This window comes from Triturus cristatus, chromosome 2_2 (assembly GCF_964204655.1).
Source record: "Triturus cristatus chromosome 2_2, aTriCri1.1, whole genome shotgun sequence".
Taxonomy (NCBI): Eukaryota; Metazoa; Chordata; class Amphibia; order Caudata; family Salamandridae; genus Triturus; species Triturus cristatus.
The window spans coordinates 1,142,071,705-1,142,096,406 of record NC_140582.1 but is presented as its reverse complement, the minus strand read 5'-3'; the positions used below and the strand labels follow the sequence as shown (position 1 = coordinate 1,142,096,406).

General features: G+C 42.7%; 1 protein-coding gene across 2 annotated transcripts in view; it reads left to right on the top strand.

The window, feature by feature from the left end:
• The window catches only part of LZTS3 (leucine zipper tumor suppressor family member 3), a 190,683-nt gene that overhangs the window by 41,720 nt on the left and 124,261 nt on the right, over nt 1-24,702 (top strand). For both annotated transcript variants that reach the window (XM_085642682.1, XM_085642683.1), the window contains exon 2: nt 7,349-7,474. The gene's annotated coding sequence lies outside the window, so the exon portion shown is untranslated. The remainder of the gene's footprint in view (nt 1-7,348; nt 7,475-24,702) is intronic.

Here is a 24,702-nt window from a genome sequence, read left to right as displayed (position 1 = left end):
CTCCCAAGATTATTATAAAAAGCGGAGTTCGCTAGCTCAGCGGCCTCACGACCACAACGACATCTTTGTAATCAAGATTAATTACCAGCTTGTTGAGTTGAGCATGATGATACCATTTATTTGGATAATGCAAACATTACACTGCAGTTGCATACAGATGCGCAGATGTTTTCAGGACCTCTGAGATCTTTGCGTGAGTACAGATGCGGCGCAGTAGTGAGTGGCTGCCGGTCATGGGAAACAGCCTTTACAAGGAGGTGTAAACCTCGTTGTGCCTTTACCAAGCATTTTTAAGCACGCATATTTTTACCACGAATATGCATTTACAATGCTTGCCAATACCACACATTTAAGGTGAGTTGGGGGGGGCTCTGCCCCCACAAATACATTGTTTTTAAATCTAAAACAATGCGTGGTATTGGCATGCGTTGTAAATGCATATTCGCGGTAAAAACGTGCGTGCTAAAAAATGCGTGGCAAAGGCATGCAAAGTAATTACCTGCGTTGTACCGCCGTATAACCCCGGTCATATCACTACGATATGTCAAGATGGAGTGCAAAATAGAAGAGGGAGGGTGATCGGTTTTACTACTTTAGGATAATCCTACGAGCATCTACTCAACCACGTGATAAATTCTCCAGCAGACATCAAATCTCTCAATCTAACTTTACAAAATACTCAGTCATGGTTGACTGAAAACCACCTCAAAATAAACGTCCTGAAAACGGAATTCTTACTAATCAGCCCACCTAATCAAACATCCAACATACACGAATGGCTTAAACAGCTTACAGCGTTCAACTGCCAACCTCTTATAATAGATTCAGCAAAGTCTCTGGGAGTAACTCTGGTCAGTAACTTAAACATGCAAAAACACATCAGTGCCGCAGCAAAAGGAGCAAACTTTCAGATGAGCACTCTGAGAAAATTAAAACCCTTCCTCCCAGTAAACGGCTTCAAGCTGGCAGTCCAAGCACTAGTAATTTCCAGACTAGAATATGGTAGTACAACTCTCTGTGGACTCCCTAGATCTACAACTGCCCCCCTAAGAGCATCACTCAACTCAGCGGCCAGGCTCATCACACGCTCCAAAAGAAATAGCCACATCTCCCCTGACTTCAAAGCGCTCAATTGGCTACCCTTCGAAGCAAGAATTCAGTCAAAAATTGCCTGCATGACGCATAAAGCCATCCATCACAACACACCGAGTTATCTGGCCCAGAAACTGGAGCTTTCGTGTGGAAACAGATCATCCAGGAGAGCCAGCAACCTTCTTCTAAAGCCTCAAAGATTTGCCAAGAAGAAAACATAGAACCGCGCTTTCTCTGGTATTGCTCCAAGGATTTGGAATGCACTACCCCCAGAAACCAGACTTAACCCCTCAACTGTCGACTTCAAAAAAGAAGTCAAATCCCTTCTCATGTCGAAATTTACTTAAATATTGATGCGGACTCTTAGAACAACCAGCTGGAACATAAGACTTTATTTCGAAATACTATGTTTCTCTTGTACATTGTCTCCTTTGTTTAACTACCTCTCTTGTAAAGCGCTCTGATACCCGCAAGGGTCATGTTCGCGCTATATAAAACCTTCAACAAAATAAATAAATAAATACATAAACAATGTACATTTCACAGATGTCAGCTAAATAGGTCAGTTTTGCTTTTCAAAGTTCTCATTTGTCCTAGTGATGCAATCCTCATCCTTTGACTAGGTCTGGGCACTCAGAAAGGTCTCATGGTTCAGTGGACTAATGCACCCACTGCAGGAATCTGTCTTTGGCACCAGTGAGTCCACTCTAGCTTTCATCCTTCCGTGGTCGATAAAATAAGTGACACGCATCTATAATCCGGCTCCTAGATTCCCCACAGTGAATGCGTGCTTTACACATTGTAATTACACGTTATGTAATGTGTAAAGACGAGTGTGCTCAGGCGCGTTATAGCTCCATGAAAGGCCTCATCACAATCACATAATGTATCTTTTGTTTTCCACACGAGCAAGACTGGAACTTTCTTCTCTGCAGCTTGAAGCACGTGTACTTTTCCTATGGCCAGTGACCAAACCTTTCTCTGTTTTGCATGGCAGAGAATAATCTTCTATGTCATCCAGAATGTTGAACCTCACACCATCTCTTTTTTTAAATTAAATGAACGTTAACCCTGCTCCCAGCTCACTCTGCAATGGGGAATGTAGGAACGCCTGAAAGAGTAAAGGGAGTGAGCATCAGGAATTCTTTATTGGCAAAAACCAAAAACCTTGTTGCTCCTTTTGCCAAGGAAGTGGTTACATTTAAATAGAAGGCAGAGAGTGCTGAATGATTCAAACTGGTGTATTTTTATAGCATCTTGTATAGTTGACCAGTCCCTTGCAGTCACTGGTGCACGCCGCTTGCCTGACGCTTTCTGAACTGCATTGTTTCTGTTCACTGTACTTTCCTGCATTCACTTTGAGGAAGATCATCTTAAGAAATGCTTGAGTTAGTAGCAGTTACACTGTGCCTAAGCAGTTTCAGTTGCTATGGAAACATATAGAGCATGTTATGGAACGGGTGGGTGGTGGGTGTTTAACAAGCATAACAATACAGTAAACAAACATCACATGTATTCAGATGTGCAGTGCCAGATTTGGCCTGGAATTATGGTTATAGTGTGGTTAATCATTAAGTTTCTTGTTGCTTGAGTTGTTCCTTGAGAGTGTTCTTGAAGAATGTGAGTAGAGATATTTAGCTCACGTTTCAGCCAAGAGTGGGCAGTGCTGCCAGTAAAAGGACAGACATTTTGAAGCCACTCATAGTGGTTTGGGAGCGACCAGGAGGTTATGGTTGACTGAGCATATATTACAAGTAGGGGCATACCCGCTTAGGATAGAAGGTAGGAAGGCCCAGGAGGAGGTATTTATGACTTTGGACACCAGGATTAATAACTTGCTGAAAGCTTCATTTCTAGCCAACAGCCAGCAAACTAGGTGATGCATGGTAGGGGTAGGCATGGGTTTTAGGCGATTATACAGTGGCATAGTGGCAAACTTTATGACATCAGCTAATGGGGTAAAAGAGTCCAGTGGAAAACCCACCACAAGACTTTCACAATAGTCAAGTTTGCTTAATGCAAGTGAGGAGATCAGTTTCTTGGTTGTGCAGAAGGCAATGTGTCAATGTCCCCAGCTGCTGTGGCAGATTTAGTTCTGAGTGTTTCCACGTTCATTGAATGGTTGAATTGTACTCTAAGATTTCTGCCTGATGGCCTGGGAGGTAGGGAATTGGAATGAAGAGGATAGGCTAGGAGAGTAAAGCTGGTGCCTAAGTGACTGAAAAGTAGAATATTTCTGTTTTTAATAAGTTCAGCATCAATGATATGATGGCCATCCATTGATGGATAGTTGTGTGACACTGGGATGTGGGACAGGAGAGAATGATGGGTGTACCATCAAAATAGAAATGATAATAATAAGACAAAGGAAATTCTGACAAAGCTGAGGGAAGATATATTGAAGGGAGGTAGGGGTAGCGGGAGATAGAGCCAAGTGAGACTTTTACTCATAGACATCAGTGGATGGAGAGCGAGGAGCAGCGAGAGGCTGCAGAATGAGTGGTAAAAGATATTGGATGAAAACACCTCAGTGCTAAGCCTATGAGACCTGGGGGCATATGTATCAACCGAATTTTTAATCGCAAACGCTGCGATTCGCAAAAAACAGCGTTTGCGATTAAAAATTCGCAAAACCGGATGTATGAGGCAAAATCTCATCGCAAAATTAAGGAATCGCTAATTTAGCAATTTCTTAATTTTGCGTAAGCATTTAAGAAATCGCAAATTGCGATTTCTTAAATGATATGTAACACGCACCAAAGCATTGCGAAATATCCTTAAGAAATCGCAAATTACCACCAACTTCTAGTTGGTGGTAATTTGCGATTTCTATTAAAAATGCACTTTTTTGAATTTTACAAAGTGCCACGTGGCGCGCATACATGCCCTTAGGGCATGTATGTGCGCCATATGCACACACATGCTCATTTCAGGGGTGCATCAGGGTGTCATCATGACACCCTTGCACCTTTGAAATTATTCTCAAATTGCGATTAGCAAATTGCGAATCGCAATTTCAGAATTACTTCCCATTCATTCCTATGGGTCTCCTGGCCCATAGAAATGAATGGGAAGGTATTCCTTAATTGCGATTTCGCAATTTGCTAATCGCAATTAAGGAATTTTAAGTAATCGCAAAAGTTTTGTGATTTTTTAACTACATCCCGTTTTGCAATTCTCAAATAGCGATTCTTTAAAAATCGCTATTTGAGAATCGCAAATGGTGATGTTGATACATATGCCCCCAAGTGTGGTTAGTGTTGCTAATAATAATAATAATAAAGACATTTGTAGAGCGCACAGCTACCTCGACTGAGGTGTCCTGGCGCTAGGGCGGATAACAACAAGAGCAGTGCCGGCATGGATCTAGTCTCTACGCCTGAACAGCCAGGTCTTCAAGGCCTTTCTAAACTCCTGTTCAGAGTGCATAATACATAGTTGAAGAGGAAGGTCATTCCAGCATTTGGAGGTTCCCACCTCGAACGTTCTGCCCCCCATTCTCGCTTTAGCAAAGCGGGGGATGGTGAGGTAGCGTTTATGGTTGGACCTCAGCGATCTGCCCTGCTGGTAAGGGCAGAGTCTCTTCCTCAGAAAGTTGGGGCCTCTGCCCTGGTAGGCCCGGAAAGCAAACATAAGGGCCTTGAATTTAACTCTCTTGGCCACCGGGAGCCAATAGAGTTGTCTGAGGTGGGGGGAAATGTGCTAATGGAGGGGAACCTTGCAGACCAGTCTAGCGGCCGCGTTTTGCACTATCTGCAGCCTACAGGCAAAGCCGCTAGGCAGACCCAGATAGAGTCCGTTAGCGTAGTCAAGATGCGAGGTGATTAACGCATGCACTACAGTTTTACGGGCTATCTCTGGCAAGAAGTCGATGAATTTTCGAATAGTTTTCATCTTGCCAAAGCAGGCCGCAGGTACGTGCTGGACATGGGAAGAAAGGGATAAGTCATTATCCCATCTGACTCCCAGATTCTTGACTGAGTCCTTAGGTACAGGAGCAGTTCCCACTTCTGCCGCCACCACATAGCAGCCGGGGGAGGAACTGCTTGATTAAAAAACAGAACCTCCATCTTATCGGCATTGAGCTTTGAAAAATGTTTTGCTCATCCAGCCGGAATGCTTTTTAGACAGGCTCTGAAGGAGTCAAAGACTGATGACGACACCTCACTGAAGGAGAACATCAGTTGGATGTCATCCGTATATTATATCACCTTGATCCCCATATTAGCAATGAGCTCCGACAGTGGTGGCAGATAGATATTAAAGAGTTTTGGGCTTAGGGCCGAGCCCTGAGGCACCCCCCACCTTAGTTGTTTTGTAGCAGAGGTAAAAGGGTGGAGAAACACTTGTTGGTCTCGGCCATGAAGGTAAGAAGCGAGTCCAGTGCAGTCCCACGGATGCCAATTTGCTTATGGCGATCAAGCAAGATGGAGTTGACACCGTGTCAAACGCTGCTGACAGGTCGAGGCGTACCAGCATGGTCGCAGAGCCCCCATCCACCACCCAGCGCATAGAATCAGCCATCTCAATCAGAGCCAATTCAGTGCTGTAGCCGGGGCGAAAGCCAGACTGGGAGTCACGCAATAGCCCGTTGGATTCAATGAAGGCAGCCAGCTGCTGATGCGCTAATTTCTCTAAGATTATTGCGGGGGCTGAGAGAAGAGAGATGGGCCTGAAATTACTGGCGACTTCAGGGTCAGCATTGGGTTTCATCAGTATGGGGAGAAGGAACACATGTTTCAAGGCGACCTACAATTAATGAGGCAGGCGTTTAAGCCAGGGGGCATAGTAGACTTTGGAGGGGTCGGAAGCGACTCCTTAACCACCCGAGAAGCACGGCCCGGATTAAGGGAAAAGTTGCAGATGGGGCAATGAAAAGGTCCATCTATGTCTCTAAGTAACGCAGGCGCCTGGCCTGGGCAGGTGGAGGGTCTAAATGCTAGGAGCTCATCTCTGTCCCAGCCACGTATGCAGGCAGCAGCATTTTGGGCAGCATAACTGTGGCCCAAATGGACGCGGACGGGCACAGACAGGCTTGCCTTTGGGGCACCGCCGGCGCGCCCGCTGTGCGCATCCGCTGCGCGTCTGCGCCATTAGCCCTGCAAATAGTCAGGAACCAGACTCGAGGGAGGGAGACTAGAGCGTCTCACCTCCAAGATGGTGGCAAGTACTGGCACACCGGAAGTGAGTGATAGTCAGGAAGCCCTCCTACCAGGAAAAGAAACTCCCTCCACACAATCAGCAGACTATCTGCTGCGGTGGACCGGGGAGCGAGGAGAGAGGAAAGAACGGTAAGCGAAAAGAGCAGTTTTGAAAGATCCCTGAGTTTGGGTAAAAGACGCTAATAAAGGCTGTTTAAAACCACTGAGTGATAAAAATACACAATGCATAAAAACACAGCAGCAGGGTAAAGGGTAGCGGGAGGTGCAAAGGTAGCAACTGCAGCTCTCGCCGAGCACACTAACTGCTTACTTGTGGACTAATGGAGTTGGGTGATCAACTGAGCCAAATACAGTAGAAAGATCAGGAAGTATGAAAGGGGAGGGGATTGTGATGGCAAGAAGCTGTAAAGTTGGACACATGGGAGAGGGCAGTTTCTGTAGAAAAGGTCACCGATGAAATTCTGAAGTCAACCAGATCTGTGTAGTTTATCTCTCCATTCCATTGGACAACCTTTTGTGAGGTCCAGCTGTGGGACAAGGAAGCCATCCTAAAGGCTGGACATCTGACGCAAAGATGCAAAGAGAGAGAGAGAGAAATGGGCACCCACGCCATTATCCTTGTACACTAACCATACACTATCATGTTGCCCCTCCATGACAATTTAGTTTTAGTTTAGTTTCTCATTTTCGAAAAGGGCTTTCAGGTATAAAATCTATTATTGTACCATCAGGCTCTAGTGAGATTTCCACCTCTTATAGAATCGTCTTCAGAATACTAAAACCATGTGTATTTGCCAAAATCTGCGAATTGCTTTCACTTTCCCAAATCCCTGTGTCAGTGTTTACACTAGCTTACAGTCTGAAATTTCAGGGGTCCACATGTGGCTGTTTTTGTCACTATCATCATCTGCGCTCAGCAGCTCTTTCAAATGATGAATTGTAATTATCACCCACCGGGTTTTGTTTTCTGTATTAGTCCTTCTGTTCAGCATCATATCATGTTGTACAGTTGCCAAAATAATGAATTGTGGTATTGCATTAAATCACTTTTCTGATCCCATTTCCTCTCTCACAATACTTTTGTTTGCTTTCAGGGTGCAGGTGGTAGTTGCTGAGAGTCTAGTAGAGTACGGCGCCCTACATCTCAGGAGCCATCTTACGAAGAGTGTGCCGCTGGGGCCATCGCGCTCTTCGTGGAGTGCACCGTCTGCTTCGAACAGGTAAGATTGTAGGGCCACTTGAGCTATGCCTGGGTCTAGATGTAGACGATTTGTAGTCATTTCAGGGGATTTTATGCTACCCTCCTCTTGGCTACCATTCTAAAAGGCACACCTCCTAGTCTTGTCTCTGATGATACAATGTCTAACAACTGTCTTAGTGAAACAGACTAATTCTTTAAAGGAACTTTAATAGACTGTCATGTGACTACCCAATAGGATTCTTTGCAAATACCTTTGCTAGTTTTGTTCATGTGAGAAATCAGTAGCCATCATAAATAAGGGTGCAAAAATAACTAATGAAAAATACATCAGTTTTATAAAAGATGCAGAAGGCCCAGTTCATTCAAGTTTCGGTGTATATTGTATGTATTTGTTTGAGCTGCTATGTGGTTGCCACTGCTGATTGACATCTTGTCATGTCAGCAAATGTGCCAACTTCTGGGACATTTTCATGCAGTTGTGCCAGCAGTTGCTGCCTGCAGTGCTGCTAGAGGCAGATTAAATAGCAGTGCACATAATGCTGTGCTTGGGAATAGAATATGAATAAAGAACCCATGTGTCCTGTATTTCAGTGCTGCAGTAGTTCTGAGCCCTGGTGTTGAGGTTTGACACCAGAGGGGCTGGCAGCATCATCATGTGAATATTGTGCTACCCTTGGAAGCCTTCTGCTTTGGGATTGGTAGAGATGCAAGCCTATCTGATCCCACTGCTGCCCAAACTGACAGGTCATGCAGAATTGACTTTACATCATGGAGGTACATCGCCTTGCAGGAGCAGCGGTCTTTTTACAATACGAAACTACAGCTATTTTGGCCGTCTATTAGGACTTTATCCGCGCTGTAGAGACGTGCACAAAAAGATCACGTATGTATGGGAAGTGGGGGAGGATTCTAGTTCTGTCATACAGTGTGATGTGAATTTTATTCACTGTACCGAAAGGCATTTTTTTAAATAGTTATTATTATTAATTATTATTATTAATACGATTTATAGAGCGCACGGCTACCCCAAATAGGGGTGTCCCGGCGCTAGAGGCAGCTGAGTTGCAACCAACGGGACTAAGGACCTAAAAAAGCCATGGTTAACTTAAGTGTTTTGTGTTGATAACACCTCACAATGAAATAGATATTTCTTTACATTCCCCACAGGTGGAGAGTCTGCGATGTATTCAACCTAGTTTCTTGAGTGTTATGAAAACATCCTTACTTAGATGTACTCTCTGAAAAGAACAAGGCATGCTGATAATATGTGTCTCCTGGTATGACCTGGCTGATGCCAAGAGCATGGACAGGACTATTAGGAGAACTTATCATGGTTTTAATATTAATTCATTTAATGAGAGTTGTGTAAATAAGCAATAGCAACATTACCTCCTAAGCACACAATAACCATATTGTATAGACAGATCCATGGCAAAAGCCTGGAGAATATAGTGGGGCAGTATTCAAACAGCAGGATTCAAATTCAACAGGAAATTATATTAATCCGCAGACCCCTTTTAATCCTTCACAGAATTTAAATTAAGTGGGCTTCTTATGACAAGCTTTCTAAAACAAAATTGTATACCTACTTTTTGAATATCTTGTCATGCCAATGGGGCAAATGCCTGCTCTTGGTTACTGTGTTAGTAGGATGGCGAGGAAGGTGGGGGCAGTATTGCGTGTGCGTGCGTGTTTTTAGGGGTAAGGTAGAGTAAGTGTGTCCTGTAATGAGACTCCTGTTTCTTCTGCATCTTTTTTTCCTTCTCCAGCTGCTCTTCCTTGTTTTTGCACTATGGTTGTGCTGTAGAGGGACCGCAGCAGTCAGCTTGGAAGGCGCCTGAATCTTGCGTCGCGGTGTATTTTCAAGAGTTTTAACCTAGTACCATTTTTGATGTTGTTTGACCTAGTTCAATATATTTGAGTGTCTTGTTGCCTTTGTTGCAGCGTGTGCTGCACGTGTGTGGTTGGGGTTTCTGGGAGATTACCAGTCGGGTCGCTCATAGCTGTTAGCACAAGGCTCATGGTGACAGCCCAACAGAGAGAGACCCAACGTATCTGAAGAAGGTCTCCCGTGCCTCTGCCTTCACCCACGCCCTCTGACCTCTGTGTGTAACCACAGGTGCGATGCATGTTCCGCCACCTGTGTATAGGTGCTACTGTTGTTTAAACGGTTGAGCAAGTTTTGTGATATTTAATGAGTTGAGAACTACCAACACAACTTACTCATCTGTTCATCCAGGGACCTTGAAGCAGTCACTACCTTCACTGGTCACCTTAGTTGAGTGCCAAGATGCTCAGGCAATGCTGTGCTGGTGAGGTCTGGCCAAAAGGTGAAGTCTCTATCGCTCTTTGGAGAGGGTCCATCAAAGTTGGCTTGAAGGCTAGGCAGGGCTTTGTTTGGAAATTTGCACCGCCTGCTTCATGCTTGTTCTGCGGCACAAGGGCTTCCATTGGCTGTGCTCTAAGTCTTGTACATGTAATGGAGCCATAAACCACATGCACAAACCTTGAAATGGTTGTCGGGTATCCCAGGATCAATAATTTAAACAGGAAATGACCCGTGTGACACGCATCTGAGGATCGATGACCTAACATCCCAGTCCAGAAGATGCATTTGCCCGGTTCATGAGCTCTGATATCCTCAAGGATAATCATGATGATTCTGCAGCTCTGCTCCCTTGATGAGGGATTCACCTGTCTGAGAGAAGCTTGGAACATCTAGGCGCAAGCTTCCCAGGTCTCGCTGTATGGGCTTCGGCTTGGACCACTTGTTTTCCAGTAATGAGAATGGGCTGTGGTCGTTCCGGGGAATTCTCGTGCACTCTTCTCATTCTTCTATCGAAGGATGGGAGTCATTCTTCATAAGAATAGTAGAGAGTAGTTAAAGCGTTGTGTATTGTCATAGGGATGGCAGCGGTCTCTTTTCCTACGCTCCGCCTTGCTGCAGGTGTACTCATCGAATCGAGTAGTTTGGACTTTGATAGTTTATCTCTCATATAGTTCCACAAAGTTCAACAAACGTCTTTACAGATGTTCAATGTGCATAATCTTAAGTTATTTATTTGTAATGATGACCTCACATATTTATAAATCACTGTACAACATTCTACACACTGGCTCGACCTCACTTGAGTGTGCGCCATAGAATTATGTCTTAGCCAGCTTGAGCATGTCTGCATGACTCATTACAGGTTGTTTGTTATGTGAGGGGATAATACCACCCGAGTACTGATGCCACCGTGTGCGGTATTACCTCCCCATCTGCATCTCACAATAAGGGATACAATGATAATTCCCCACATTTTCCTTGTTTCGAGCTACACAACTCAGAACCGTGCTGTCTTACCGTGCACAGATTCTGCAACTTATTATCTGGTGATATTTGTGCTGGAAAAAGTGCACATTTTGAGCACTCTTTGGCTCTACCGGTTTGGATTTTCCTCAGCCTGTGGAATGAGGGCCGAGGATTGTGCACCACATGTAAACATTGAAAACCTATGGGAGATGTGTACAATATGTATGTGGCTGTTCAGGGTTGAAGCATCTAAACATCCTCTACATGAAGGCTTGTTAATGGAGTGGTAACTACTTTAACTACGAGTTTCGGTTAATTTCCCTTGTTTTCACTAAGATTCAGTAGGAGGGCGAGAAGGCGCCAACACCCCTTTGCCGTTTCAGCATTATAGGACCCTTCCCTGTCGCAAGACAGAAATGTAAAGCAAACATTACCTCCACAGTGGATTTCAAATTTAAGCTTCCAGGGAGATGTGCATAGGACTCCTGTTTTTAAGCAGGTTCTTAAATAGCTTGCCACTTTTGATCTCTGAATTTCCGTTCCATGAAGTATGCATTTCACAGATTAAAGGTGTTGACTAAGTTGTCTGTTTGTCCAAGGCAGAAAAAATACAAGAATTGGGTATTTTCAAGTGGATTTCATTACATCTAAATCTGCTGTTGGAATTCTCTCTCTTTAGCTCATTTAGGACATGGCAAGTGCATGCCAGTCTGATGGACCAGTGGAAACTTTGGCCTCTGTTCCCTTGGTGAAGGACAACCTGCAGTATTTACAGATCACCATCTGCTGGCAGGGATTAATATAATGAAAGTGCATCTGCTCTTGAATGAGAGGCGGGCGCCATGTTGGAGCCGCCCGCTCTGCACTCTGGCATTGAAGGAACTAATCCCCAAAGCTGGGGGTTGTTACTGCAGATACATTTCCCTTACTTCCTGGGAGTTTTCTCCCTGTGTGTCAGGGGCATTTGAACATTTTCCTTACAAGGACCGCCATGGCCTCTTTAATGACAAACAATGATATATCTCATGTTTTTATAGGAGTGAAGAGGTATTCTATTGGTGATTCTGGGTGGGCGGCTATTTTTCAAACCCTCTAGGTCTGACTCAATAAAAAGCACACACTTCGAACCAGATCACACAATGCATCACAATAAATAAGAAAGCCTTATGCAAACTAGAAACATTGGCTGAAGAAACTCAAAGCCACCAAAATAAGTACTATAAAAATAACCAATTTGAAGAATGTGGTATTATGATCAGTGGCATTATTGGATCACATGAGGGAGAGCCAACTGGAGAACTTTCCACAGCCTTCATTTGTGCTGTTCTGAAGTGGGAAGGCAGGGTTCTTGATTTATTTTGCAACCTCTGGGACAGTTTTGAGTTGAGTAAATTTACTTTAAGTTCACTCTGCCCGGTTTCAAGAGCCACGTTGGGGGGTTTTGACGCCAGTGCAATCAGCTGTTCTGAGAGGTTGTCTTTCCTCATTAAGACCACTTGTTGTATAAAACTGTTTTTTTGTCTCTTTGGTGTAAGAGGTGCCAGTTTGATGATGACCACAGCCCTAGCTTCATTGCATTCACCAGGTAATTCTAAACCCCGCGTTACTCAATTCTAAGGCGTATGGCAGTCCTGGGGTACGGGCAGTCCTATCCTGTTCCTTTACCATTATCAATATTAATCTATTACCAGAGATAAACTGTAGACGTACATGATCACTCAATAGAGATGGGTCATTAAAAAGACTTATCACCTTGAAAAAGTAACTAGGCATACTGTCAGCCCATGTGAAACACCTTTTCGCTAACTATTGCTGCTGAATACATTGACAGCTCTGACAAATTTTGATTCAGAGGATTTTTTCAATTCATACAGATATTGGAACAATTTGGAGACTATTTGATCTCAACAAATAGCAAGCAATCTCTGAATATATCTTATTAATGAGCCTCTTGAGAAGCTGCCTTGTCTTAGTTAGAACTGTACAACATGTATTAGCTTCGCTTGCGGTTAGGTACAAGACGGTGTGACCGTATTTCATTAGACTAGCTCCCCAGAGGTTCCCTCTGTGTTTCCAAAACAGCATGTGTGAAGTGCAAAACCATCCACTTCAAACTCTCCAAAGTCTCTCTTGAACCATATTACAGACTCTAGTCTTAACAGAAGAGGGCATCCAGAGTGAACAGTGCACTCCAGCCATACTGTGCCTCTCACTTATGTTCAAGAATCTGTCTGGCCTTTCTACTCCTACCAGGGTACCACCATCTCACCAGACCTGGCGCCGCCTCTGAGATTAAGGAAAATGCCTTCTTGTACATCACTCTAATTGAGTCTAAATCCATCCAGAGAACTATCAGAGGACCCAGAAGTGGTCCAACCCCCTTCAAAATCAACAAAAGTCTAAGGGATTAAGAGCTCACATTTAATTGGAATAATGTGCAATCTCTTGCTGCCTCTATGCCCCAGCTGATCAACCCTGCAGAGCTCCCCAAAGCCCTGGTTTAGTATAAGTGTTACAGACAACTCCATAGTGCCATGTTCGTTTAACAACCCGAAACATAGAAGGATTCTTATGTATTTATTTATTTGCTTATTTCTCTCCTTAGAAAGTATTACTCTTCCCTGACATGACAAACCTTCCTACATGTATCTTGCAAACTCTGCATGAATCGGTGCCAAATACTGCGATTTCTGCCAGCCTTGCACCGCGTTCATTTGTGGGCAAATCCATCTGGTGCTCAGGTAAATGCAGCAAACCCCAAACAGTTTCCATTTTATGGCTCTTTACAAACTGTATGCTGCCTGTCCTTGCTTGTCCACATCCCATGAGGTAGGAGATTTGTGAGCATAAAGGACACATGCAGAGCTTGCACTTGCACCTGTGGATCGCACATGTGTAGCTCGTCATCTACATCCGCTTCAGAATCTTGCATACTTGATACATACGTACATTCTGCATTTATAGACACAAGTCCGATTTGCGCCTGAAACAAAAGTTTGGAACGGCCCCTCAGATTACCAGGCCATTGTAGTTAGAACATATCTTATTGTATAACTACACATCAAAATAAATCCTCCTTCCTTGGAAGAGATATCATGGATAGTTCAGGGTAGGTGGAGTTGACCTGCTGCTGTTAATTGTGTTCAGTGTGAGTTATCGTCTTGAGGGTACCCTGAGGATACTCTGTTATATGATCTGATATTACGCCGCCAGCGCGTCTTACTCACTTTCCCTTGGCGATGCTACCGCTTGAGCAGTCAGTATAAGGTATCCCGCGGATCCTGTTTGAGGTCCGGTCTGAGTAGAATCGCAGGAATGGCAGGACCCATGTTGCCTGAGTCATGTGAATAATCCCTGTGTGTCGTTGCTTTATCACAAATTATTGCAGAGGCTCTGCCCTCATCTATGGAGGCGTTCCTTCCTAAGGGAAGCCCATAGTTACAAGAAATCTAAACATTATTTTATTTCGTTATTTTACATTGTTATAATGTTCAGCTTTACCTAGCTAGCTATTAGTGTTATTCACAATGAAAAAAATGTCGAGGTGGAAGTCTCTTTACAAACAGCTAGCAACTAAAAACACAAAAAAACAACAGCGGCAAGACCTCCGCGGAGGCCATCGACTACACCCATGATGCAGGATGGCTCGCCACATTTAGAGCTCCATGCAGGGAATCATTTTGAGAAAGCTGCTCTCACCGGTGCATGAGAAGTACTTTTGGCAAACTTGATGGCCCGCCTTTTGCCAATATTTCCGTTTTTGCAAAAAATCAGTGGAACTGACACTCACCAAGTTTCCGCTCTGCTTGTGTGTGGGAGGATGTCTGATGGAATATCAATGACACAAATATTGCGCGGACAGAATATTGTGGCGGAAAATATTGAGAATGCAAATAATATAGATTTACTATTCTTAACTCCACAACTACATGCTTTGAAGATAACTATATATATATATATGAACTGAAGAAATTGGACCAGGAGGAAGTCAACAAAAATCTTGAAGAAATCAAAGTAAGAGTAATGAAACATGAACAAGTCATTAAAGAGCGCAAAGCCGTGAAGTTTCAACGCGACAGAAATGACTATCTGCAGGGAAGGATTTATACTTTCTCGAGAAAGTTTGATAATATTCGCCGTCAACAAATGTCATCAGCCAGCACTAGCACAACAAGACCAGTGGTTCCCAGTGAATCTGAACTGAGCTCAGAACTAGAGTCGGACACTGAAGCTATGAGCAACATCTCCAATACCGGTAACGCGCCAACACCTGTAGAGGAATTTGGTTTTTTACGTATGGAGCGCATAATGAGTCTACGACCAAGACCTATGCGCCAAGATCAAATACCGAGAACGCAAAGCCAAAAAGGAGACGAAGGAAAGACAGGAGATGGGGCAAGCGCTCCGCAAAGAACAAGCAAACCGTCATTCAGGAGGAACAGACGCAGATAGACATGAATAGCGACAATCGTAGCACAGTCATCAATCTTACTAATATGGCACTAACAAAAGAAGAAGAAAGTATTCTTTCCCTTGGCTTATCATTTTGTACTGACACTAATTTTGATTACACACAAACCAGGATTGATCTATACAACTTTACACGGTCATTAAAATTACGTAAATATTTCTTCACCAGCTCTAACACCACTACTGAAGTATTAAATGGGACATCCTTCACTTCACGTTCTGAAGGACTGAATGTAGCCGATATGACTATTCTGAAAGACATCACAGAACTGGCATCCGATCGTGAAACTTGCCCCATCACCACAACACAGGTGGCAATCAGCTCTGACTTAAACATTTTCGAATCTGCTCCGACACCTTTTAAACCCAAGTCTGTATTCACGCCACTCATGCCTAAGGATGGCATTGATATTTTTGCCGAGAGGGTAATCAAAGATTTAAAAGATTTGGCTTTAATGAGCAGCAGTGATTTTATCAAAAAGAAACACAACTTCAGGATTGAATACGCTAATGTCATGAAGAAAATTAAAGACAGAACTGATATTGTCGTACGTTGTTCCGATAAAGGGGGAAACGTGGTTCTCTGGCCCATAGAAATGTACAACAAGGAGGCATTATCTCAATTACTTGATAAAGAATGTTATACTCGTATTAGTACTACAGGTATAATTAGTGTAAAAGAGAAATACCATAAGTGTTTGTATGATTGGAGATGTAGCGGTCTCATTTCGAAAGTGGAATTTGATTTTTTTTAAAATGATTATCCCGTCACGCCCCAACTATACCTCCTTCCCAAGATTCATAAGGATCCTCAGACCCCCCCAGGCAGGCCGATTATATCTGCAATTGGCAGCCTATTCGAAAACACCAGCAGATTTATAGACCATTTTTTGCAACCTTTTGTTAGAGAACTTCCTGCCTATATTCAAGATACGGGCGATTTCCTAGCAAAAATTTACGACCTAGCCTGGCATGATGACTATATACTTATGACTCTCGATGTACAAAGTTTGTACACGAGTATCAGACACAAAGACGGCCTGAATGCACTCAATCATTATTTAGGCACCAGACCCATAGGGTTACACCACCATACACTCATGCTTTTACATATGGCTGAGTGGTGTCTGGACAACAATATATTCATTTTCGACAGGCTTCTATACAAACAAGTACAGGGAACTGCCATGGGTACCTGCTTCGCCCCCAGCTATGCTAATTTGCATATGGGCTGGTGGGAGGAGCAGGTACTCAGGAAAAGGCATGAAACTATCTTCACGAATAATGTCATTCTATACAAAAGATATATAGATGACATTTTTATTTTATGGAAAGGTACCGAACAGAGCGCCATTGACTTTGTGTCTGTCATTAATGAGAACTCATTAAACCTGAAGTTTACCAGTGCCACCAGTAAGGAGTCCATCTGTTTTTTAGACTTGGAATTGTATATAGAAAATCACCATATACAATCAAGAACATTCAGGAAACCCACCTCTGGCAATGCCATCCTTCATGCCAGTAGTTTCCACCCACGCAATCTTATCAACAGCATCCCTTACGCTGAATGCCTAAGGATGAAACGTAACTGTAGTACCCCAGACAGCCTTAAGAATTCTACAGACAGTCTGTTCCAACGCCTAAAAAACAGGGGCTACAGCACCACAATATTAAGTTCAGCAAAACACAAGTGTGACAAATTCAAAAGGGAAGATTTGATCTTCAAGGACAGCGAAAAACCCACACACAAGATAGCTGAGGATACCCCTCGACTTATTACTGGTTACAACACCTATCACATGAATCTGCGAAAGATTCTTTACAGACACTGGCCTCTAGTTCGTGATGACCCTACAATAGGCCCCACGTGCCTAAACTTTCCCCAATTGACTTTTAGAAGAGCTAAAAGTATGCAACAGGAACTGGTCACCAATGCACCCACACTCACTAAGGGAGGTACGTGGCTTAAACCACAGAGAGGCTTTCAGAAATGTTCTAAATGTAAAGCCTGTAAACACGGTGTGAACACTAGATCTATCTCTCTTCCTTTCAGAAAAACCCCTTTTGAAATTTGGGGCAGTTTTTCTTGCAAAACGGATTTTGCTGTATATGTTCTTCGCTGTACCTGCAACAAAACATATGTAGGAAGTACCATACATCCTGTACATATCCGGATATTGCAACATCTAAGGGCCATCACTAATGATGACCAGTCATATCCGGTAGCGAGGCATATTAATTCACAGCACGATGGCAAAATAGATGACCTATCCTATTTTGTCATTGACAGCATTCCTAAAAACATAAGGGGAGGGAACAGACAATTACGTCTGAGACGATTAGAATCCAGGTATATCATACTTCTGGACAGTAGGATCCCCAATGGTATGAACGCTGACGAAGCGTTAAATGTACATCTTTAGAATAATCACTATGAATGTCCACCAGCTGTGTATACATCTCGCTCCTGTACTCCGATCCGACACATTGGTTCTTTCTTTCTGTTATAACCTTCTTTTATCTTCAAGGCACCCACAATGCTAATTTTTTCTTCCTATCTTTTTGGAACACTCTGTACGTCGGCCCACTTGGGCTCAATTTATGAACATGTTACAAATATGGCATTTTATATTATTTGACGAACTATTTAATTGTCAACCTGCAGCAATGTAATTATTTTCATAACTGTATGTTACAACTTTAATCGTATATACGTATACACACTAGTGTAACAATTTAGCTTTTGCAGGTTTTGGTGTGATTATGCCACAATGTATCAACTGTTTCTTATCTAATTGAAACCATAGTGTTCTTTTGTTATAAATTTTTTTCACTGTTGCATTAATGTCGCTATTCAACACAGACTTAACTGAAAAAACCCTTTCTATGTCTATGAATTGTGTTGCTGTGACAACCATGGAGGACGGTGCCTTGCTTTTTGTATTTAAATAGACACTATAGAGGGACCTGATGTAGTGAAGAAGACGGTTTTATCCGTCGAAACGCGTCAGGGCATCCTTTGGAAATAAATATTTCTTTGATTGATTATCCCACGGTGTCAGCGCCTGTCTTCGTATGCCTGCAGCACAGGACTGGTTTAAATATATATATATATATATATATATATATATATATATATATATATATCAAGTGATCAAGCTCCCTTCTAGGAGCGAAACGCGTCATGGCAGGCATTATGCCTGTTTAATTTTGTGTGGACTTTTTATTAAATAAAATCTCACTGCTTCATCCACTAACTTTGCGTGGGATTCTACAAGTTCATTTGGGGTGTCTGAGGTCCGTGCCTGGTGGTTCTGCCAGATTGAGTGGCAGACAGGAGTTCTCGAATATATATATATATTACCTACTGGCGGTACACGGAAACTAAAAATAAATACCTTTCACAACGAAGCACATAATATGTCCCCCATGTGCGCATCGTGCGTACATGGCCCATCCCGCGTAACGTGGGCACGCGGTGCGCACAGCGCACCGCGTGACCACCGTGCGTGCACGGCACTAACTGCGTAAAGTGGGCGCGCGGTGCGCGAAGCGCACCGTGCACGCACGGAACGAACTGCGTTAACTGGGCGCGCACGCCACGAATGGCGTAAAGTAACTTAGCATTTAAAAAACCGTACAAATTCACTGAAAAAACCATAGGTTTCACACACGTTATAGTTAGGAATTAGCATTTAAAAAACCTTGCAAATTCACTGAAAAAACCATAGGTTTCACACAAGTTATAGTTAGCTGTACATTTCACTCGTAAAAAACCAATGAAATTCCCCCGTTATAGTTAGTGCAGGCAACTATAACTCACGCGACCGCAATCCTCTGCTGATGCTAATACTGTATTTAGACACTTATTTGCCCATGTCTTCTTCCATTAAATTTTAGCTATACATATATTACAAATATTTTTTTTTCATAAAGACACATATGTCATCAGCAGAGGATTGCGGTCGCGTGAGTTATAGTTGCCTGCACTAACTATAACGGGGGACTTTCATTGGTTTTTTACGAGTGAAATGTACAGCTAACTATAACTTGTGTGAAACCTATGGTTTTTTCAGTGAATTTGTATATATATATATATATATATATATATATATATATATCACACCAATCTCTTCACCACAAATGAAAGAGTGTGACCAGCTCCGGAGGTGCAAAATGACAGCTTTATTTACGTAGGCAAGCAGAAGGTCTCTGAAACGCTAGGCAGGCGCGTTTCAGACATAGATTGTCTTTCTTCAGTGCCCGTCTCAGATGTGTCCTCTTTGTTCACGGGGGTCCGTTACTTGATGTTTAAAGCATTGGCCACTCCTTGTCACGTGACCACTCGCCCCTCCTTCGCCTCACAGGTGTAAGGCACCTCGCACTACTCCTGCTGCACAGCTGCATGCTGGGCGCTGTAGTTCACTGATTGAGCTCGTACAATATGGAGTCATCAAAAACAGCCAGTGCTGCCAACAGTGATTCCAGGCCGTTCCTGCTGTCCCGCAGCAGGTGAAAGCAGCCCTTTGTCCTCCTTCTCAGGCAGAACGATTCTGCCTCCTCTCTCCCCATGTGCCTCTCATCTCCATGTGGGAATCCAGCACCGGATGGGCGACGCAATTGCAGTTCATGCAAACACCAAAGATGCAGGTAAGATACGTAGCTCCAAAACGAGAGGGCATTCACAATGCCAGTGCCTGCTTTACTGGCGATACATCACACCAATCTCTTCACCACAAATGAAAGAGTGTGACCAGCTCCGGAGGTGCAAAATACAGCTTTATTTACGTAGGCAAGCAGAAGGTCTCTGAAACGCTAGGCAGACGCGTTTCAGACAAGGATATATATGTATATGTATATGTATATATATATTAAACAGCTTATTTTTCGCGCAATTTCCTGGCGCGAGAAAAAACAGTCGCACACAAGTTTTCTTTAGCGAAATTTAGTAATTGGTGACTCAGACGCGTTTCGACACCACGGTCTTCGTCAGTGAGTCATTACAATGAACCAGGAAGTTGTTTCATTATTACAAGCAGTTCCTGTTGCATAACAGTAAACATAAAATAAGTATATACATTGGTGCTTAGTGCTGCTGTGCATCCTAGTTTTTAGAAGACAGACTGCAACAACTTTACTCAAAATACAGAAAAATGTAACAACAAGTGAACAGTTCGTATAATCACTGTTGTCCCTGGGTTAACATTGGAACTGTTTTTACGAAATTCATATTGAATTAATTAATGAAATTCCCGAATAGAATATAATTGAAATTAATCATTTTTGACATCATAATACAATGAACATAAGTGAAAAATGGCCAGTGCCTAAGGTTCACTATTTTATCAATAACCTTGATAATCTTAATGGGAAAAATTATGAATTAAATCAATTCCTGGTATTCTTTAACAAACAAAAGATTAACATCAATAGCCGAGGCGGCCGGCAGGGGCCACACAGCGATTCGCAGACGCCTAAAGAGCGCGTGGCAGAGGTGGAAGGACAATGGCAAGGTGAATTAAAGTCTCATTATATCAACCTAAATGAACGTGGAGGCCTTCCTCATGATTCAGGCCACCTGGGGTCTTGCTCTGTAGCTTTATTATATATTCAGATTCCAGGCGTCGCAAGTGACGTTCCCGATCTCCCCCTCTGGTTGACGCTTGCACCCTGTCAATGCCAAAATAAGAAATTTTAGAGCTGATGTCAAGAATATTGGGATGTATCAGATCGCAGTGTTTAGCAATGGCGTAGGACAAGTCTTTATTCTTAATAGCGCGCAAGTGCTCCAGTATACGTTTCTTCACTGGGAAGATCGTACTCCCTACATAACGTAAGCCACAGATACAGATTAACACATACACAACAAAGTCGGTATTACAATTGGTGAAGACGTTGATTTTACCCATTTTGCCATTTGGTAGTTGGAATTTTTTTACATTTGTACTATTATTACATGCTTTACAACGCCCGCATTTGTGAAAGCCTGGTAGCTCGCGCAGCCATGTCCCCTTCACCTTAGTTTTCATATCCAGATGACTATGGACTAATATGTCTTTTAATGACTGGCATTTCCTATATGTAACATGTGGTGATGGGCTGACCAATTTTCCAATTATTAAATCTTTCCTGACTATGTGCCAATGTTTGCGTATGATACGATGTAACTCACTCGAAGCATGATTGTAGGTAGTAATTAATCTTACCTCATGTTTGTCATCTCTTTTTTCTTTTGGGATAAGTAGACTATTTCTATTTCTGCCATCTACCTTATCTGAGGCTATCTTGATATTTTTAGATGTGTAGCCCCTGTTTTTAAAACGACTTTTCATGTTCTTGGCTTCCTTCTCATAGGAAGCAACTGAACTACAGTTTTGTTTTGCTCTTAACAGTTCTCCATATGGGATACTGTTTTTGAGATTTGTGGGATGATGACGATACAAGGTATTTTGTGGCCCATCCCAAATTAGAAAAATATCATCAATATACCTAGTCCACATAACCAAATTATTCGTATACTGTATGTTATTTTGATGCCATAGGTGTTCTGCCTCCCACCACCCCATAAATAAACAGACGTAGCTCGGCGCAAAGCTATTTCCCATGGCAGTACCGGTATACTGTCCATACCAGTCCTCCTCAAATAAGAAACAATTGTTATGTAAACAAAAATGTAACATATGCATCAAGATAGTAGTGTGATCATACATATTAATTGCTCTGTCTCTCAGAAAGTATTTACAGGCTTGTATACCCAAATCATGTTCTATACAAGTGTACAAGGAAATGACGTCAATCGTTGCCAATATGTAGGTTTCTTTCCATGGTATCTCCTATATTTTAGACAGGAAATCCATGGTGTCTCTGCAATATGATGGAAGGTTAAGAACATAGGGGCATAGAAAGTAATCCCGGTAAATGGAAGTATTTTCCAAGAGGCTTTGGTTGGCTGAGATAATCGGCCTACCAGGGGGATCAGTTGGATGTTTATGCGCCTTTGAAAGCATATAAAAGACCGGTGTAGCAGGTTTGCGTGTTAGAAAGAACAAATATTCATTTTTACTGAGCATGTCCTTCTCATGCCAGTTATGTAACATTTCATGATATTTTTGTATCGTATTGTTATATCTGGCCTGGCTGGATCTCAGGTAACATCCTGAGTGTTCTAATTGTCGCTTGGCCTCTGTTCTATATTTATTGATATCCCAAAGGACCACATTGCCCCCTTTGTCAGATGGTTTTATCACAAAATTGGTAGCTTTTTTCAAAGATTGCAAGCCTGTTTTTTGTGCTTGCGATAAATTTTTGGCAGAATTGTTTCTTTCTTTTTGCACAGAATCATTAAGTCATACAGCACTGCCTCTTGGAAAGTATCAATACCATCATGCAATGTGATGGAATTAAATTTTGATCTTGGTTTAAAATCATTCCTGGATTTTCTATTGACCTCCATGTCCATGCTGATCAATAAATCACGATCTGAATCCCAATTTCGTACATCCAATTGGAATTCTCTCATAATAGCCAATGTCTCGATGTCACCCACAGATAAGATCTCATCTAGGTTAGTGGGAATACTCGTGGATACTTTGGTTTTAGATTGGTCTCTAGTTGTTTTGCAAGTATGTAATTTTAGCAATTTTAGTTTACGTGAGAAGAGGAAGAGATCAATACGTGTTTTAGCAAAATCAAAATTAGAAGTTGGACAGAAGGATAGACCCTGTTCTAGGACCGATCTTTCTTCAGGAGTGATAGTGTGGGAGGAAAGATTAATAATAGAGAGATTTGATTGCTCACCCATCATTTGTTTCTCTTGGAACGCCTGATGCCTCTCCAATGTGGCGTTGAATTGTCGTTGGCCTTTGCCCCCTCGCCTGCTCCTTCCTTTTGGCCTTGTTCTTTGCCTCCTCGTTTTCCTCTTCCCCTTGTTGGTTGTTTGGAAGCACTGAGACTTAATTGTAAAAAATGGTATTCCTGAAGTGATGTGAAGGGTCCTCTGTTTAAATCCGATGAAATGTTTCTGTCATCATCGTCAGAAGACGCAGCTGAGCGAGATCCAGAAGTTTCTGATTCTTGAGCCCTTATGGCTTCGATTTTCCTGTAATCTTTGCGTATGGCATCATATTTTCTGCTGAAAGTAAGGATACGACCTTGTGCATAGTCGTTCCTGTCGCGGATAAACTTCCAGCGTTTTCTTGCTTTGATGCCGTCTTCATACTTCGTTAATCTGGGTTCCAAATCTTTAATGAAAGAATTAATTTCTTCTTGTGCTGGCGATTTACTGATATATATATAGGTAAGTATATGTCGTATTAGCTATAGTAAAACTTTGCTTTCCCTTCACAATATTTTTGTCCTCGATATTCTTGACACAATATTTTACCCACACAATATTTTTTCCTTAACATTTCGTCCAAACACGGTGCGGGCTCGGGAGTTACTGATAGCAAAAACGAGCATCATAAGGTCAATCCTAAATACAGCTGCGGGCTACTTGCTGCAGCAGTGCTAGTTTGATCATAAAAGCAACATATTTGCCCCTGTGCCTGTAATATTGCAAAAAGTCAATTTGCCGATAGTGGCAAAAATCCTAGTCTTCACCCTCTTTGAAGCAGGGATGGGAGGAGGTAGACAAGACAGGAATTGGGGACAAGAATAAGATCTGGTACCAATGGTGAATTCCATATCATGTCCGCAAGGAAGCTAGAAAAGCATCTAGGAGGAGAAACGAGCCTGGAGACGAGGCCGAGAGGGCTGACCTGCACACTGGTAGTTTTCAGGAAAAAACAAAAGCTGAGCTTTCACAAACACTGCTAAATTAAATAATGCGCAGTGTAGGGAGAGGCAAGGGCAGAATTTGGGGCCTCACATGAAGCAGGGCTGCACCCTGAAACCCATGTCAGTGAGTGTGAAAGGGTGAGTGTTTGTCAGTGTTTGTGTGAGTGCGAACCAGTGAGTAGGAGTGCGTTTTGTGTGAGTAACAGTGAGTGAGAATGAGTAAGTGAGAAAGTGTGAGTTATAGTGAATGTGAGAGGGAGTGTGTATGAGTGAGAATGTGTGAGTTAGGGTGAATGTGAGAGGGAGTGAGTATGAGTGAAAGGGAGAGAGTGCATGTTTTATAATTGTCCCACTGGCCATGACATACTCAATATAATTCTGGGCATCCCACGTAACAAGCTACAACTAGAATATTCAAAAATGTTCTTGGCAGAAGGATGGGCACTCATGGGGAAATGCATGGCCTGACACACTAGAAGTAATTCTTGGCATAGGGCACCCTGTGGAAAAATTCAGGCACTTGCATACTAAATTCTTGTCATGGGGGCACCTGTGACAAAAAGCTGGAGCTGGGACATTGTAGGTAATTCTTGGCTTAAGGGAAGGCACTCAAGGCATAATGCAGGCCCAGAAATACTGGAATAGTGAACATAAGGAGACACCTATAGCAAAATACTATTACTAGCACACTGGAGGTAATTAGT